Source organism: Trichoplusia ni, chromosome 6 (assembly GCF_003590095.1).
Source record: "Trichoplusia ni isolate ovarian cell line Hi5 chromosome 6, tn1, whole genome shotgun sequence".
Taxonomy (NCBI): domain Eukaryota; kingdom Metazoa; phylum Arthropoda; class Insecta; order Lepidoptera; family Noctuidae; genus Trichoplusia; species Trichoplusia ni.
Genome location: NC_039483.1, coordinates 6,619,036 through 6,634,219, shown reverse-complemented (window position 1 = coordinate 6,634,219; position 15,184 = coordinate 6,619,036).

Below are 15,184 nucleotides of genomic sequence, written 5' to 3'. Positions count from 1 at the left end.
TCATAACAAAAAAAAAATGGTGTTAATGAAGAAAATACTTTCTTATTTCTTACATATTAACAGGTTAAAGAAAAACGTTGAGAATTACAAAAAAAGCAATAAACCTTTTTAATAGACTAAGCCCAGATGTAACACACTTACCAACAACACACGGAAAAAAAACAAAAATGAGCAATAAATATTTCATTTCACGTGAATAAAAGCAAAATGTACATAGAAATTGGACGGCAAAGAGGAGAATAGGGTTCTCTACATGCTGCTACATAATACGAGTCTTTTCAGCCGCTCTCACCCCACCGCAACATAGTCATAGGGAAAATTCCACAACATATTAACCACTAACAGCTGAATACTCATTGGAAAAGTTAGATCTCTATTGCAATGTTTTGTGATTAATGTGTACGTACATTTGCAATATTGGAAAGGTATGTGGGAAGTTTTGCGTGGGGAAATGATAATATTTGTTTAGAACAAAAATGATTCAACGGAATGAAAATAAAAACTACTGATTCAGGTTTGATTGAGTTTTTGTGGGAGTGAATGAAAGTTATTTTTGGTGCTCTGGATGATTTCAAGGAAGTGTGCGTGGGTTAATTTGCCTTTTCAACGGACTCCAAAATGAAGGAGGTTCTCAATTTGCTTGTATCTATACTTTTTAAAGTTTGATACCTCAGAACTTCGGACTAGATTTTTGATTTTGTTGATTATTTCAATTCAGAAATAACTTTAAGTCACTTTTGGCTTACTATGAGAAAAATTATTTCCCAAAACGATTCAGTACAATCTATGGTGGGTCACCTCCACGGTTTTGGCACTATTTAGGTTTGTTCTACGAATGCTTGTCCTGAGTCTGGGTATCTTGGAGACTTGTATATTCGTGAAACCCCTGTCATACAAGAATTACATTTCTCAGTGCAAGAGTCCTTTAAAAACAACTCTACCTCCTTAAAGTATTAGAAAAAATGACGATGAGGTCGACAAACTCAAAACTTAAAATCTTTACGTAACTCTTCTCTAATATAATTTGTCTTCAGTTCATTGACAATTGGATTAAATATTAATCAATATCAATTGTTTTTTAGAAGATTACGTGCTGCAACGAGTGTTTCTTGTATGACGACTTCAGGTAGAAAGGTATGGAAGGAGAAGACATGTTGCGCCGACCCCAAATGATAATTGGGATAAGGGCAGGGGAATGCTCATGATCAAATATTTTCGTCAAATCGTGAAGCTTGGTTTTAAGTTAAAATACTTTTTTTGCGTCAATAAGATACATACTTTGCTTCATCCCCGTATGTTTTATCTAAACTTCAGCTTCAACTTTAAATTTAACTGTTTCCCAAACGCTTATCTGTTTTGGCATTTAATGCAAGTTACGTTGCCAAGCGAAGCAGTTAGATAAAAGTAAAGCTGGAGATAAACTGGGGAGAAAGTGTTACATCGCATTGCAATTTCAAACGTATGTGTATAATTATAACATATCTTTTCGTAAATTTTCATGAATTCGATTAGTCAGAAAGCATAAAAAAATAATATCAGGTTTTATATTTTAATGAAGTATTAAATTATACTGAATGCTCATTTTTATTTTTATTTTGTACAAAAATCTATAAAACGTTGATCACCAAACTTTTAACTTTGAATTAGTAATAATAATACACTACAATGTTAAATTGAACTTATTACTGTACCCATGTAATTGTAATCAAAAAGATAATTTAAAATAATAACAATATTAACGACTTAAAATTACTCGACGCGTAAGTAAAGTCTAAGTTACACAGACTAGACTTTGCTAAACCACCTATACAGGCAATGGTTCCACGTATGCAAAATATGCAACACAATCACATGTGGTATACATGTGATTGTGTTGCATATTTTGCATCCATGCTGTCCAATCTTTATTCTGTAATAGAAAAGTCAGAATCCATTCTTCAAAAAGCATTGCATACGTTGCGTGCGTAGCATACTCTATTTACGTGGGATCAGTTTGTATCTAGTTTTAACATTATTGCTTCCGTACGTCATTTCCGTGATGAATCGGATATTGGATTGAGATACGTATTCAGCTGTTATAGTAACTTTAATGACAGTTATGTTGATGTAGATTGTTAGCGGACAGGGCCCCAATAGGGATGATGACAATTTTTTTTTGCACTGTCCGTCTTGTAGTTTTTTTGTATAATAATGGATACGTATTTTTTTATTTGTCCCGCAAACATAAATTTGACCGAATTACAGTAAATGAAACTTACGCGTGACGTCTCGATTGAGTATAAATTTTACTCTATCTTTAAGTCACAAGCCCCCTCTCCTAAACTTTAAAGCAGTTAATCTTTGTCAATTCTAGTTTTTCCGAAAAAGGAAAAAAATCGTGTCTCATACTTTTCAATTATATAACTGAGGGACTAATGAGATTTTTTCTTTTTATACCCTGTTATCATCCCAATTCTACTATTTACAATGGCCGATGAATGAATGGGAATTCGATTAAATTTGAAGTTATTTCTATTATCTTAAGCATTATGCAAACGATAGTATAGTATTTATCTTCCTGCCCGACTAGGATTTAATTATTGTATGCCTAAATGGGCTGATTGTAGTACTGTATTATTATTATTATTTAACACCTTCAACCTACTCAATCAACACAATGAAGATACTTTGATTTTGACACAATAATTGAAAATACATTTTCACACTTTCCCACACTGTTTCAATTTATTGTGTAGGAGAAAATGATTAAGAAAATACGAAAATTGTCATTTTTAGCCAATTTTCATTCATTCAACAGCCATTGTAAATAGCAGAATTGGGGCCCAGGTAGGAAGAATAATTTTATTATTATTTTATTAGAAGTAGTATTCATATATTTCATAATGAAGGATTAAAACTTAACCAATAAAGTATCGAATTCCGTGAGTTGTTAAAGCGAGACGGAGCGATATACAGAGTAGAGTGGCATCTCTTTTCTATATCGACAATAATATTACTATAGAGATGTTGGAAGGAGGTGACAATCGATATTCCACCCTGTATCTTACCTACTTGTAATACACACTTGATTAACTACACTTAATTAAGCTTCTTAATTAGTGAGGCTCTTGTTTTGTCGCGTTGTTTTACAGACAAAGGATGTAAGTGATACCGTTATTATTGTCATTTGTCTACTGAAACACGTTCTTGTACAAAGAGTTTCTGTACAGAAAAAGTAGAGCTAAAAAAATTGCTGTTCTTTATAGAATTAGTGTTTTAAAGGGTACCGTAATAATTTTCCGAATAAATAAGACATTTTCTGTTCTGGGTACATGCTGAAGTATTGAAGCTCCGCTGTCTGGCTGTTGGTCGGTCACAAGACTGTATCTGATGAACGTGATAGCTAGACAATGTAACAATTAATACTAAAATAATGATTAGCTATCTGACGCATTTATTATTTTTCCATTTATTATAACCATTATAGCGATATAATTAAAGATTAAAAACCGGGTCAATTACGAGTACCATGAAGTAACAAATCCATGTGCATGTTTGCTACCTCACATACTTTCGTATTTATAATATTAGATTGAAGCTGTAATTTCAGGTTTCAAACCTGACCTTTTCATATTTAATATCCTTAGTTTTGAAGTAATTTAAATATCTGTATTAAGTAAACCGTCATCTTCATAAAATTTGGGTAAATTTATAGTAGGCTTGTAATATTAGGCAGTATGTAAGAAGAAAGGCTATAAGTTAGTTATTTTTTTTATTATTCTGAGGTTCCGTAGACATTTTTTTAACTGTCTAATACATAGTTTAATCAGAAATAACTTACCTGACTTGGCAATCCAACGTTGCCAAGTCAAAGGTCGTAAGTTCAATTCCTGCCACGCAAATATGAATTTCAATTCATATGCCTATTACAAAGTAATTATCATTTACCAAACGGTTGGAAAAACACCTCGAGGTTGTAAAACTGCGTCGGAGACCTACAGTTTAGACTGAAACCCCAACCGGACGATAACATGAAATAGTACGAAAGTTCTGATATTTTTCACTTCGACTTTATATTGGCCGTCCAATAGATGTGATGAATATTCAAATTGAACTATCTTCAAACTATCAGACCATTAAAAGTTGCTCTTAGAAGATTTGAATGTGTCGATAAATGTCAAACGTCATACACCAAAGATTCTATATCGCTAACTTCTACAAATGTCAGAGTTTAAGTTTTCTTGTTAAGGTCCTGGCCAAAGTGTCTAGTTTGTAGGGTTATGCATCCATAGGGTAAAAACGGGAGACTCTAACTAGACTACTGTCACCGTTTCGTTTGTCACTATTGTCTCTAGATTTTATCTCATGAACCGGTTTAGGTAAACAGTCATTTTTGTGTTGTCCGCTTTGTCCAACAACAACTGCTTTAACAAACAACAAAAATAAAAATCGAAGTTAAACAATGGTTAGAATGGTAATTTTTTTATATACATTTCTTACACTTTTTGCTTTATTCCGTTTATGTTGAACCCTCAGGTTTGCGAGTCCGACTGCAGTACAAATACAAGGCCAAAAATGTCTCACATTTCCTTTCTAGAAGATGAATCTTCTAGAAAGGAAATCTTCTAAAAAGAAAAAGCTGTTTTGTAGGGATTGAGTTACTGAAGTAACTCAATCCCTACAAAACAGCTTTTTAGAGCCAACTATCAAAACTTATGATTGAAATGAAACTACTTTTACGGATTTTATCGCGGTTTAATTTTTGATTTTAGTTCCCGACGTTTCATCATGGTCTCGTAAAATCCGTAAAAGTAGTTTCATTTCAATGTTTAACATTCGCGTAAACCTAAGAAACTTATGATGCCATTAAACCCTAAACTGTAGCACAAACACTAACTAACTTTAACTAAACCACAACTTGATGTATTGTCGTTAGAACTTAACCGACATTGTCGAAAAGTTGTGTTTTGTGTTTTACGTGTTCCAATTTCTTGAGTATTATGTTAGGAAGTTTAATGTTAACATGACATGTTAAACTTTAGAATTGAATACAAAATAATATAATATTATTTAAGGGAAACAAAAATGGAATTATGTTGAAGCACCGGTGTCTATTTATCTGCCATTTACTTATCTTATGAACAGTGATAGCTAGACAGTCGTCATTTTCACAGATGATACAGTTCTGTTGGTGCCATAACAACAAATGCTAAATGTGAAGATTGACGTTAAGGAAAGGTTGTTACAGTCTCTAATTTATTTGTCATCCGAGGGATTTATTTATCTTTAGCCCATTGGTACGGAGCCACAGCGTCAAGAGGAAGACATGAGGTCGATTTCGATGATTTGGTTTAGAGTTAGCTAACCCCTTGGTTTATCAATTCAGTTACATTTATCCGACGTTTTTTAAATGAGGATAATATTTGCACAGCTATAACCGACACGCAAGCAAGCAAAGCCAAAACAATATAGTAGGTTTAAAAAACTGTCACTATCAGTACCAACTTCTCATTTACCATTAAAACTTTAATTTAACAAGTCAATTAATTCTCATTATTCCATTAATAAATAACGAGACGCCTACCACTAATTTAAATTAAATCTGTTCCTATAGCGAGAGAGATAGCGCTCTACTCTATACGTAGTGGCATCTCTTTTCCACCCTCCCTTGTATAGGAGATGGAAACAACGGCCTGTGAAAGATAAATCACCAGTATTTCGAATTCTGTCGAAATATTAACTTAATTAAAATGTAATGCGATAACTGCAGTCTGTACAGTCAGGCTCGGTATATACAAAATAAAAATAAAGTCACGAAGAAAAGACGAGTGAGATTGACTGTACCCGGATGTTGAGTTTGATAGATAATGGAATGGAAAAGAAGATGGCTGACTGTTCCAATATATTAGGCTACAATTATAATTGGAATGTGGGGAATACATTATTGAAGAGGATATTTTATCAGAAAAAGGTATTAAATAATAGTTATCCTTAGACACGCTACGTTTTTGTGTCTTGGTTATCTTTATAAAATACAGGCTGCTAAATTTAGATGCCAAATAAAGGATAAATGACAAGAATAAAAAATGAGACATTTATTTTTACAATAATATAAACATCACAAAAAAAGTAGCGTAACTCTACTAATACTGTAGGTACCGGGACGCCTGTTCTTGCACTGGTATTCAGAAATAAAGATTATATTGAAAGGGAAAAATTACTCAAACGTGTGATAATTGTACAAAAAAACATAACCGGTCATATTTATACACTAGAGCATTTTCCATTTTCAATTACGCAGAGAAACATCAAACACAAGAATTTTCGAAATCTTTCAAACTCCCGCTCCGTAAAATTGATATACAAAATACCAGAAACTTTTTTTATCCATGTTAAGATGACTGAATACCCCGAAATTTCTGCTCAGTATGGAAATATATTACCAAATTTTATATGAACTCGAAGCAAAAAATGTTCAGGAGTTTTTTCGTTGATAATCTTTGTAAGTCTTGTAACAAGTTGGGATTATACATCTGCGTATGAATAAGGCGAAGTTTCTGTGTTCTTCACATTTTTTAATTGAAAACTTCTTTAGTGGTGTTGTACACATTTTTTGTAATGGGAAAAAAATAAAAGTCGCGTCAGGGTACGTGATGCCTGATCGAAAATTTGTAAGACGAATGGAAAGTAGACAAATTCGAGCAAAATTATTCTAGCCATTCCAAAATATCAAAAATGCACAGCTTTAACATTCAAGTTTTCGTTTTTCCATTTCCATTTTCGTGGGGTATTCCTTCTAGTTTCGGATCCAACTCGAGTCATTAATCATGAGCTAACAAGGCGGCAGGCGATAGAATTTAACGTGTCGAGAGATCACAATATACGCGCGAGTAAACCGTTATCAAATGATTGATATAAAGTTTGTCTTATTAATACTCAAACGTCGAAACGTTCTGAATCCGATTAGCAATTTATTCGGCAAATCTCTTTTTCTGTTTAGAATCTCTGTGGTAAGTATTCAAATGTATTAAGTATGAAATTGATTTTATTCCGTTCAAGATTTCTGGTAAGCGAATTGAAATGTCTTGTTTAAGGAACAATGTCTAAAAATTTTTACGATTTAATGTTCAATACTTGAAGTATTTTCATATCCATACCAATATTATAAAGCTGAAGAGTTTGTTTGTTTGAAGGCGCTTATCGCAGGAACTACTGTTTCGAATTGAGAAATTCTTTTTATTTTGAATAGACCATTTATCAAAAAAGGCTATAGGCTATATAACATCACGCTGCGACGAATAGGAGAGAAGATACAATGAATGGGGTAAATTATTCATCTTTGAGGGCTTCCGTTGCGTGCACTGCGAAAACGGTTCAAGATCTTCTAACCACGTGGACAAAGTCGCGGGCAACAGCTAGTTGTTAAAATAAATCTTCGACATGCGACCCTGACGCCGCATCAGCTCATGATTAAGAACTCAAGTTGGGCCTTAAACTAGACGGGCGTGGGTAAACCTTTATTAAATAAATATTTTTGAAGCATTTTCCCACAATCAACAATAAATTATTGAGTTTTAGCCTAGTTTTCAGCGTAAAGAGGAACGTAACAAACATAAACGCACATCGAAACACATGCACATACTTTCGCATTTAAAACCATGTGTACGTATATCTATTTTGAACTATTCAGAGACTGCAAGGAGGATCAATTTCACCACATAAATAACTTAATCCTAGTTACTTTTCAGTGATCAAGTTTTTTTTTTCCTGAAATGATGATTTTTTGCCAAGACTTCATTTTATTTAAATTGTAATTATCATCTGAGCAAATCCAAAACGATTCCTTAACATCCATCTATTTCCTTGCGAGTCTTTGTTACTGCAAGGTTAGCAAAAGAAAACCAATTTATTTATGAACTATTCTTAAATTTTGTTTTTTTTTAAATAAATAATAAATAAATGCGGACAACATCACATACATTGTTCTGAACCCAAAATAAGTAGGCTATAGCACTTGTGTTATGGAATTCAGATACAACGAAGGTACCACAAACACCCAGACCCGAGACAATGTAGAAATCTGAATTTTTACATTGACCCGGCCGGGGATCGAACCCGGGACCTCAGAGCTAGCGACACCTTGAAACCGGTGCGTGCGCCACTCGGTTGTCAAAAAATACCGTTCAATTAAGCGGGCACGTGTCAGTTGTTTCACAATTAACATCGATTAAAATATAACATACTAACAAGCTATAAAATTACCTAATCGGGTTTAAATACATCCGTGAGATTCGCCTTCAAACTTTTTCTACAGGATTAAAGTTGGGTTGAAAAGAGCATTATCTTTTATGACGAAAAAATGTAAAACTGGAATACGCCACCTGCTCCCAGTTAACAGCAGACTCTAATGAGATTATGAAAGTAGTTACGTAATACGTAGTAAAATAATGGAATTGAATTTGGTGAATTGGGTTAAGAGGAGATTGTGGGAAAGGCTAGAAAGAGCTCAGGTTTGAAAAACTCTTGGTACGGTTGATCTGTGGATAGAACGATCTATGTCATGGCTAGTTCAACAGTCTTTCGGAAGGTATATAAAATTGTGGGTTCTGGCTGTCATTGGTAAATCTTTAATAGTTATTATGTTACTTGGTTTCTGCGGTAAGCTTGAGTGCAATCTTTGACTGTTCTAAAGGACTTGCCTTTGATAATTTAGGGCATTAAGAAACTAGAAAACTAGGATGTACTAGATCATGTACCTGAGTAAGTTAAGGTCGTCAGGCAGTTACTTTATGTAAAACACTGGTTTATTCTATTTATTTTAGTGTTTCATTTCTTAAAGCCGTTTTAGACGGTGCGAGAAATAACATGCAAGTTGCGGTACATTGACGTCAATGGTTAGACACTTCTATTGCTATTGCCGTATCACCCAGCAATGTACTAGGTACAAATTGTAAATAAGCCTTTTGTTACAGTATTGTACTCAAAAATCTAATTTAGAATAGTCTTTACAACTTTTGAATGGACTTGATACAGAAGGTACAACATTTTTTTAAGGTAGAACTTATTATAATTTTACCTGCAAAAATTTTCAGACAATTCTTGTAAAAGCCTTGCTTACTCACTATATAACTAGAAATGGAACTCCAACTGCAATCAATAACACTTTACATCAAGAAATCAAGTGCGGCAATAACAAACTCTTCGACTTGAACTCCTTGCCAATAAAATACCTCACAGTTGATTGCAACGTAATAAATTTAGTTACAACGCTTGCTGCAAAAATATATATGCGGCTGCTAAAATAGCGGGAACTTAAATACTGAACCAGTCAAGCGATCCAAGTAACTACGGTTGCCGATGATAAGCAAAGATAATGAAATCAAAGACACAAAAGGAATATGAACTATGTGCGCCAAATTAACACGTATATTACACATGACATCACGACAAATAGTCGGTTTTTGGATTTTTGTGATTACACAATTGAGTTGTTGTATTTTCAAAATATGAGGTCACCTTGACAACTTAAAGGTCACCTAGCCAAACTTAAAAGTTAAAGATTCTGAAAGAGGCACACACAAATGTTTTTATCGAATTTACATTCGTATTAAAAGTAACAAACACTTTTTTAAAGCGATATAACAAAACGTTGTGTGGAAACCGACTCGCCTGAAAATGTAAAGCCACTTCAGAAGCCTTCAGAGGGTTTAACTCTTGCACCAAAATGTACCCATAGGATAAGTATTTTTGTTTTGAATCTTGAGAAACCAAAAAAATATCTCGCCTATTTAGAGGCCAAACTGATTCGTTAAGCCAATAGACAGCGTTCAAAGTAAATACCTTTTCATTTAGCTGCGTCTGAAAAAAAGTCAGTAATTACCCAATTTGAAGGACGGCGCGTTAGTTGAATGAATCAATGACCAATTGTATTGTTCGAGGTGAGGCAAAAACTTGAAAATAATTCATCATTTATTTAATTTAGATTGATTTAATTCATTTTTCAGGTGCTTTTTTAAGCACTAACTGACCCATGTCCACTTTACTGGGCGGTAGTTAACGTATGAGGCTACGCAACTTTAAAATAATTGGTAAAATAAAAAATAAAACGAAAAAAAGCCAAAGATCGGTACTTCAGTGCAAATGCCAAGTACTGTATCGGCAGACTGCAATACATACGCACTGTATAGTACGCCATCTCTCTTCCACAATGGTCAGTCCTTCTACAACGTTCCAATGTAAATTTTTATTTATTTTATTTTTGTTTAACATTAGTATGATGAGATGGTCTCCTGAAAACTTTTTGACTTGTTACAATTATTTTTTCTTTTGCTATTTGCGCCCACCCGTGCTTTCCACTCTCCATAATGTCAATAAGAATTCATGTCACCCCAAGTTTCGTTCTGTATTTAGGGACGAATATGCTTTTCGAATTTTAAACATCGAGAATTAAATATAGTGGGTCACGACTCACAAGTCAATATATCGTGTTTGTAGGTACGTGCCTCAATTAGGGAAAGCTAAATTCGGTGAAACCGCCTTTAGGAATAAGGTAGACCCTTCGGCACTTAGGTGGTCCAAGTTATAAATACGTAGGTTTAGTTTTTTATTTAAACAGCAGGTGATTTTTTTAGTAACCGTTAGTTTCAGGGTAGTGTGTTAAATGCTTTTTGCTTTTTTTTATGCCACGCTACTTATTAGAAAACAATAGATATACTCTGCTAAAGCCTTCTTCATCTAGTCTACTATTTTAGTCACTAACTGATTCATTTATTTTGAAATACAGTTTTAAATATCTTTTACGCTTCAATAATTTAAAAAGCTTACACGTGATCAAATCATCTTGAGTGAGAATAAGCAGGAATAGAAAAAGGGGTGATAAAATATCTAAATCATTCAAATCAAGTTTAAACTCAATTTGCCATCGACTCTGGCCGCTCATGACCATTAAGTAAACCAGTAAGCGTCAGAGCCTGTCAATACACACTTTTTCTTCAGATGTACAGTACATGACACTATTCTCTTTCTTTGTTTTTTTTTTTGTCTTTATGAAACTGTCTCTTGCCGTCACTTGCCTCCGGCACGTACTATCCTTAGCCATCCCTATAAAACAATTGCCAATCGACAACAGCTCGCGCTTACGCCTTATACCACAAAGGATGCCTCGATGTCCGCTGTCACTTCTGACAATACCCTGTCCGTCCGTGAGCGAGGTAAATTAATTAATTGATAAGAATATAATCAACGTACGAAAGCTCTCTGTCGGCAAACGATCATGTGTGCCGTAAATATACGACTGTCAAAGGCTGTACGCAATTTAGGATTTGAATAAATCATTATTTAGAACGAGCATATAAATTTTAATGTCGTAATGGTGATCGCAAGCCTGTTAAAGTGTGGAAGGTTTGGGCATTGATCTATGCTAGCTCACTGCGGTTTGGATTCTAGATTGGAAGTATTTGGAATCTATAATAATATAACTTTAATCGTGGTTGTAGGTCCCTGAATTCTAACGCTCATTCCATCATTCCAACTAAACGGATTCAATAGCTTTTATGTTTTTGCAAAGCTCATTTTTGAGCTACGCGAGAAGAAGACTTGACACCTCAGTGGGTTTGCTACGAGACCTTTAAACCTATGGTTGATGTCTACAACCTGGTATCCAAGTTCAAAATCTTTACTTGCCCCGGTTTTCTGATTATACTTTCCTTCACTGTTTTTGGCAAGCTATAATAACTTTGTGAAAGACTTGGTGCTTGCCGGAATTCGAACCTATGACTTTTGAGTTGGCAATCCAACGGTAATAAAATATAAACTATTAAAATTCATTTATTGATACATATTCATATTATGTGTATATAAAAAAAATTACTTTCGCTTTACACCTAAGTTCGAAAAGCTTAAGAGGTTTTTCAATTTCTTTTATACTATTCAATTCAACCTAAAGGTCGTCTACTTGGAAGAAATAAATGAAAATTTTGTATAAATTTTTGCAATACGACTAAGCACGATACAGCCGAGTTGTAATATTACATTTCTTTCCCTTCGTGTGAAAACTTTAAGGAAAAATCTGGAACGTTTTAAAAGGAATAAAGGAAGAGGTGCTACATGGAGACACAGGTCCAAAATGCAAAGACTTTTTCGAGAACTTTAATGCAAATTGTAACGGGGCATCTACCAAGAACCATCCACCACTGCTCTATGAAAGAACAGACATGAACGGCCAGTAGACAAAACTTTAACTATGACTAATTGTGGAGGTAAAACTAATTGGTGATATTGGTATAATTATCTGTACTATTATTTTAAAGCTGAAGAGTTTGTTTGTTTGAACGCGCTAATCTCAGTAACTACTGGTTTGGATTGAAAAATCTTTTTGTTTTGAATAGACCACTTATCAAAGAAGGCTATAGACTATATAACTTCACGCTGCGACTAATAGGAGCGAAGATACATTGGAAAATGTGGAAAAAACGGTGAAAATTATTTATCTTTGAGGGCTTCCATTGCGTGCACTGCGAAAACGGTTCAAGATCTTCTAACCACGTGGACGAAATCGCGGGCAACAGCTAGTGTGAAATTTACGAATGAAACTTTTTAACGCATAAAAATTAAATTATATTTTTTGTTGAATAGACATAACCAAAACAAAATTCCATATTTTGTCTACACGTGGCATTTAGAAACAATAGTCTTGGTTTTCAATACACAAAATATTCTACATATACCTTTAGAAAATACACATACATACAAAATAAATGTAACACCAAATAAATTCTGTTGAATTAGTATTCCACGAATCAAGATTTGAGGGCAATAGAATTTCGTTGGCCTGACGTGTACATCAAACAATGAAGCTTGTAAATATGTAACAAATAGGTATACAACCTCGATATATCAAATTACACTGGCGTGCACGTGTGTTCACACATCTTCGGTTGACAAAATGTGGTGCAAGTTATGAGCGATAGGCGAGTTCTGGATATTTCTTATACATACTTATATTAACAGATATTGTATTTCACATGGTAAACGAAGACAGCGTGCTGCTGGGGGCTTTGTTACGTCGTTTCTTCTCTCACAGCAAAAGCACTTGTGTATGATTGAATATTATGGAAATATTGCATATTATGGACGAGTTAAATTGACGACAGTAGTTTGTTCTGTTCTTGTTTCTCCGTGTTTCAGAATGCACGGTAAATTGTGGAACTCGGCTATTATCTACACATCTTTAACAGTCGTCACGAGTAGTCAAAAGCTAGAAAGTCTGGCAACTACTCTAAGAGGTATCGTGTTGCCCAGGTAACTGGGTTGAGGGTTAGATAGGCAGTCGCTCCTTGTAAAACACTGGTACTTAGCTGTATCCGGTTAGATTGGAAGCCGACCCCAGCATAGCACGTCTTTCGTCACTTGGACCACCGGTCACTCATATAATCGTGTTAGAGAAGCTCAGCAGGGGGATCGCCGGGGGCCAGCTCCAGCAAAACATAAACCCATATTTTTTTATTATTATATATTTTTATTATATAATATTTCACCCTCGACGAAGCTCATATAGCATGTCTCTCGAATATCGAGAGTTATAATCTCAGAGAGGATGTATAGGTGAATGGTCTAACACAAGGCTAACGAAAAAGTGTTTTGTGCCTTCTTCATAATGAAATTATTTATTAGTTCGATGGAGTGGATTTTTCCTGACTACCTTACGAAGGAGTGTCGAAACGAACGTGGTTATTGTCTATTTTGAAGTCAAGGCAGATGGTCTTCTTTAATACTGGTTTCTTTTCAAGCTCGCGGCAGAGTTTAAACTGCCTCTGACCTGACTTTACGCATCCGTAATGCATGCTGTGTAAACTGAATAAAAACAAGTGAGAGTTGGGTTCGTGAACTGAGGGTTCCTTGTCATCAGAAAATATTAAATATAAAAGAAAAAAAACGTTTACCTTTCCTGTTATAATAAGAAAACTACTGAACTGATTGGAAATAATTTAGGTTTTAATGATCACTTGAAATGAGAAAAATCCAATTGGTATGTGGACTGTGAACTATGTTTGAAGTTGGTATGTTATGTGGACTGTGAACTATGTTCAAATCTGGGGTTTGAAGTTTATTACAAAAGATTTTGACCTGTTAAAAAAAAACTGATGGAATCCCGTAAAATCAGCTCACAAGAGATTTTTCAAAGATGTTAAAAACCACGACATAGGCCTAATTTATCTCTGAAATCCAGTTTATACACGAACCATACAGTACGAAGAAGAATTAATTATGAAATTCAGCTGTCGAAAGCATAGAAGTATTTATAAAGTACCAAATGTAGTAAATTGAACACAAACGTGATAGCCCATCAAATTAGCGCAACCACTGTGTTAAACAGATAAATTCAATTTTGATGACGTCACATTTTGGACGATATGATATTCAGTGACCTGATTTCATTAACGAATGGTTTTTTTTTCAATTGACCATTACTTAATTTATTTACCTAAAAGTGTTAATCTACAATCTATTCATTTAGTGAAATAAAAAATAAAAAAAGGTCAGACTTTACAAATATTTGTGAACTGCTTAAAAGGTCATGATATAAAAGTTACTTTTTGAATAAAAATAAATATAATCCCCCTTTACGAAGTCGGATAAAAGAAGATAAATAGCCTATGTGTTAATCAAAGGTATAAGCAACCTTCATATCAAATTTCATCAAAATCGGTCCACCCGTTAAACCGAAAAGAGGTAACAAACATACACACAATCACATTCACATACTTCCTCATTTAAAGTATACGTATTAGTTAGAAACTCATTTAAAACGTAAGGACGAAACAAATGATAATTCTTTTAGGGATATAATCGGCTTTTCTGTACCCGCTTGAGATCTGACCCTTGACCTGTCCCGAGCCCATTAAAAGTATTTTTTTTATCTTACGAAGTATTCCGAGAGCCTACCAGAACCTTGTAAAGCAATATCATTGCATTGTGGAAGAGTGACAGCGTAATACATGGCGTAGAGCGCCATCTTCCTTTGACACATGCTATAATATAAGTTTAGGCGGTAGTATGTCCAATGACTAAGTTTCCGTGTATATGGAATTAATTGAGTAAAAGAAAACCACTCTGTATACTTTTTTGGCTCTGGTATTTTGTGTAACTTTTTTTAATGTCGATTCCCACTTTTTGAAGTTTAATCCTTTCGCGGAGATCGAACTTT